Source organism: Xylocopa sonorina, unplaced genomic scaffold (genome assembly GCF_050948175.1).
Source record: "Xylocopa sonorina isolate GNS202 unplaced genomic scaffold, iyXylSono1_principal scaffold0131, whole genome shotgun sequence".
NCBI lineage: Eukaryota > Metazoa > Arthropoda > Insecta > Hymenoptera > Apidae > Xylocopa > Xylocopa sonorina.
Window position 1 is genome coordinate 143,581 of NW_027490202.1, and position 6,000 is coordinate 149,580.

Sequence of the window (6,000 nt, forward strand, 5' to 3'; positions counted from 1 at the left end):
GCTACGATACCTAGACATCTGCAGACGCTATTTCCTAGCAATGAAGTGTCGCATTTACATTCATTTGAAGTGTAGACGAGGAATACATGACACTTCGCAAATCATATTATATGTTACCATGAAACATAGAAATGAGATGCGATATCGCGTTTTAAGAATCATAAGAACTCTATTGCTACGATACGTAGACATTTGCAAACGCTATTTCCTTGCAAGGAAGTGTCGCATTTACATTCATTTGAATCGTAGACGAGGAATGCATAACACTTCGCAATGTATATTATATCTTATCATGAAACATAGATATAAGATGCAATATCTCGTTTTAAGAAGCATTTGAACTCTATTGCTTCGATACGTAGACATCTGCAATCGCTACTTCCTTGCAAGGAAGTGTCGCATTTACATTCATTTGAAGTGTAGACGAGGAATACATAACACTTCGCAAATCATATTACATCTTACCATGAAACATAGAAATGAGATGCGATATCGCGTTTTAAGAAGCATTAGAACTCTATTGCTACGATACCTAGACATCTGCAAACGCTATTTCCTAGCGAGGAAGTGTCGCATTCACATTCATTTGAAGTGTAGACGAGGAATACATGACACTTCGCAAATCATATTACATCTTACCATGAAACATAGATATGAGATGCGATATCGCGTTTTAAGAATCATATGAACTCTATTGCTACGATACGTAGATATCTGCAAACGCTATTTCCTAGCGAGGAAGTGTCGCATTCACATTCATTTGAAGTGTAGACGAAGAATACATGACACTTCGCAAATCATATTATATCTAACCATGAAACATAGAAATGAGATGCGATATCGCGTTTTAAGAATCATAAGAACTCTATTGCTACGATACGTAGACATCTGCAAACGCTATTTCCTTGCAAGGAAGTGTCGCATTTACATTCATTTGAAGTGTAGACGAGGAATACATGACACTTCGCAAATCATATTATATCTTACTATGAAACATAGAAATGAGATGCGATATCGCGTTTTAAGAAGCATTAGAAATCTATTGCTACGATACGTAGACATCTGCAAACGCTATTTCCTAGCGAGGAAGTGTCGCATTCACATTCATTTGAAGTGTAGACGAGGAATACATAACACTTCGCAAATCATATTACATCTTACCATGAAACATAGAAATGAGATGCGATATCGCGTTTTAAGAAGCATTAGAACTCTATTGCTACCATACCTAGACATCTGCAAACGCTATTTCCTTGCAAGGAAGTGTCGCATTTACATTCATTTGAATCGTAGACGAGGAATGCATAACACTTCGCAATGTATATTATATCTTATCATGAAACATAGAAATGAGATGCGATATCGCTTCTTAAGAAGCATTAGAACTCTATTGCTACGATACCTAGAAATCTGCAGACGCTATTTCCTAGCAAGGAAGTGTCGCATTTACATTCATTTGAAGTGTAGACGAGGAATACATGACACTTCGCAAATCATATTATATGTTACCATGAAACATAGAAATGAGATGCGATATCGCGTTTTAAGAATCATAAGAACTCTATTGCTACGATACGTAGACATCTGCAAACGCTATTTCCTTGCAAGGAAGTGTCGCATTTACATTCATTTGAATCGTAGACGAGGAATGCATAACACTTCGCAATGTATATTATATCTTATCATGAAACATATATATGATATGCAATATCTCGTTTTAAGAAGCATTTGAACTGTATTGCTTCGACACATAGACATCTGCAATCGCTATTTCCTTTCAAGGAAGTGTCGCATTTACATTCATTTGAAGTGTAGACGCGGAATACATGACACTTCGCAAATCATATTATATCTTACCATGAAACATAGAAATGAGATGCGATATCGCGTTTAAAGAATCATAAGAACTCTATTGCTACGATACGTAGACATTTGCAAACGCTATTTCCTTGCAAGGAAGTGTCGCATTTACATTCATTTGAGTCGTAGACGAGGAATGCATAACACTTCGCAATGTATATTATATCTTATCATGAAACATAGATATGAGATGCAATATCTCGTTTTAAGAAGCATTTGAACTCTATTGCTTCGATACGTAGACATCTGCAATCGCTACTTCCTTGCAGGGAAGTGTCGCATTTACATTCATTTGAAGTGTAGACGAGGAATACATAACACTTCGCAAATCATATTATATCTTACCATGAAACATAGAAATGAGATGCGATATCGCGTCTTAAGAAGCATTAGAAAGCTATTGCTACGATACGTAGACATCTGCAAACGCTATTTCCTAGCGAGGAAGTATCGCATTCACATTCATTTGAAGTGTAGACGAGGAATACATAACACTTCGCAAATCATGTTATATCTTACCATGAAATATAGAAATGAGATGCGATATCGCGTTCTAAGAATCATATGAACTCTATTGCTACGATACGTAGACATCTGCAAACGCTATTTCCTAGCGAGGAAGTGTCGCATTCACATTCATTTGAAGTGTAGACGAGGAATACATGACATTTCGCAAATCATATTATATCTTACCATGAAACATAGAAATGAGATGCGATATCGCGTTTTAAGAATCATAAGAACTCTATTGCTACGATACGTAGACATCTGCAAACGCTATTTCCTAGCGAGGAAGTGTCGCATTCACATTCATTTCAAGCGTAGACGAGGAATACATGACACTTCGCAAATCATATTATATCTTACCATGAAACATAGAAATGAGATGCGATATCGCGTTTTAAGAATCATAAGAACTCTATTGCTACGATACTTAGACATCTGCAAACGCTATTTCCTTGCAAGGAAGTGTCGCATTCACATTCATTTGAAGTGTAGACGAGGAATACATAACACTTCCCAAATCATGTTATATCTTACAGTGAAACATAGAAATGAGATGCGATATCGCGTTTTAAGAAGCATTAGAAATCTATTGCTAGGATACGTAGACATCTGCAAACGCTATTTCCTAGCGAGGAAGTATCGCATTCACATTCACTTGAAGTATAGACGAGGAATACATAACACTTCCCAAATCATGTTATATCTTACCATGAACATAGAAATGGGATGCGATATCGCGTTTTAAGAATCATAAGAACTCTATTGCTACGATACGTAGACATGTGCAAACGCTATTTCCTTGCAAGGAAGTGTCGCATTTACATTCATTTGAATCGTGGACGAGGAATGCATAACACTTCGCAATGTATATTATATCTTATCATGAAACATAGATATGAGATGCAATATCTCGTTTTAAGAAGCATTTGAACTCTATTGCTTCGATACGTGGACATCTGCAATCGCTACTTCCTTGCAAGGAAGTGTCGCATTTACATTCATTTGAAGTGTTGACGAGGAATACATAACACTTCGCAAATCATATTACATCTTACCATGAAACATAGAAATGAGATGCGATATCGCGTTTTAAGAAGCATTAGAACTCTATTGCTACGATACCTAGACATCTGCAGACGCTATTTTCTAGCAAGGAAGTGTCGCATTTACATTCATTTGAAGTGTAGACGAGGAATACATGACACTTCGCAAATCATATTATATCTTACCATGAAACATAGAAATGAGATGCGATATCGCGTTTTAAGAATCATAAGAACTCAATTGCTACGATACGTAGACATCTGCAAACGCTATTTCCTTGCAAGGAAGTGTCGCATCTACATTCATTTGAATCGTAGACGAGGAATGCATAACACGTCGCAATGTATATTATATCTTATCATGAAACATAGATATGAGATGCAATATCTCGTTTTAAGAAGCATTTGAACTCTATTGCTTCGATACATAGACATCTGCAATCGCTATTTCCTTTCAAGGAAGTGTCGCATTTACATTCATTTGAAGTGTAGACGAGGAATACATGACACTTCGCAAATCATATTATATCTTACCATGAAACATAGAAATGAGATGCGATATCGCGTTTTAAGGATCATAAGAAATCTATTGCTACGATACGTAGACATCTGCAAACGCTATTTCCTTGCAGGGAAGTGTCGCATTTACATTCATTTGAATCGTAGACGAGGAATGCATAACACTTCGCAATGTATATTATATCTTATCATGAAACATAGAAATGAGATGCGATATCGCGTCTTAAGAAGCATTAGAACTCCATTGCTACGATACCTAGAAATCTGCAGACGATATTTCCTAGCAAGGAAGTGTCGCATTTACATTCATTTGAAGTGTAGACGAGGAATACATGACACTTCGCAAATCATATTATATCTTACCATGAAACATAGAAATGAGATGCGATATCGCGTTTTAAGAATCATAAGAACTCAATTGCTACGATACGTAGACATCTGCAAACGCTATTTCCTTGCAAGGAAGTGTCGCATTTACATTCATTTGAATCGTAGACGAGGAATGCATAACACTTCGTAATGTATATTATATCTTATCATGAAACATAGATATGAGATGCAATATCTCATTTTAAGAAGCATTTGAACTCTATTGCTTCGATACGTAGACATCTGCAATCGCTACTTCCTTGCAGGGAAGTGTCGCATTTACATTCATTTGAAGTGTAGACGAGGAATACATAACACTTCGCAAATCATATTATATCTTACCATGAAATATAGAAATGAGATGCAATATCTCGTTTTAAGAAGCATTTGAACTCTATTTCTTCGATACGTAGACATCTGCAATCGCTACTTCCTTGCAAGGAAGTGTCGCATTTACATTCATTTGAATCGTAGACGAGGAATGCATAACACTTCGCAATGTATATTATATCTTATCATGAAACATAGATATGAGACGCAATATCTCGTTTTAAGAAGCATTTGAACTCTATTGCTTCGATACGTAGACATCTGCAATCGCTACTTCCTTGCAAGGAAGTGTCGCATTTACATTCATTTGAAGTGTAGGCGAGGAATACATAACACTTCGCAAATCATATTATATCTTACCATGAAACATAGAAATGAGATGCGATATCGCGTTTTAAGAAGCATTAGAACTCTATTGCTACGATACCTAGACATCTGCAGACGCTATTTTCTAGCAAGGAAGTGTCGCATTTACATTCATTTGAAGTGTAGACGAGGAATACATGACACTTCGCAAATCATATTATATCTTACCATGAAACATAGAAATGAGATGCGATATCGCGTTTTAAGAATCATAAGAACTCAATTGCTACGATACGTAGACATCTGCAAACGCTATTTCCTTGCAAGGTAGTGTCGCATTTACATTCATTTGAATCGTAGACGAGGAATGCATAACACTTCGCAATGTATATTATATCTTATCATGAAACATAGATATGAGATGCAATATCTCGTTTTAAGAAGCATTTGAACTCTATTGCTTCGATACATAGACATCTGCAATCGCTATTTCCTTTCAAGGAAGTGTCGCATTTACATTCATTTGAAGTGTAGACGAGGAATACATGACACTTCGCAAATCATATTATATCTTACCATGAAACATAGAAATGAGATGCGATATCGCGTTTTAAGGATCATAAGAAATCTATTGGTACGATACGTAGACATCTGCAATCGCTACTTCCTTGCAAGGAAGTGTCGCATTTACATTCATTTGAATCGTAGACGAGGAATGCATAACACTTCGCAATGTATATTATATCTTACTATGAAACATAGAAATGAGATGCGATATCGCGTTTTAAGAAGCATTTGAACTCTATTGCTACGATACCTAGACATCTGCAGACGCTATTTCCTAGCAAGGAAGTGTCGCATTTACATTCATTTGAAGTGTAGACTAGGAATACATGACACTTCGCAAATCATATTATATGTTACCATGAAACATAGAAATGAGATGCGATATCGCGTTTTAAGAATCATAAGAACTCTATTGCTACGATACGTAGACATTTGCAAACGCTATTTCCTTGCAAGGAAGTGTCGCATTTACATTCATTTGAATCGTAGGCGAGGAATG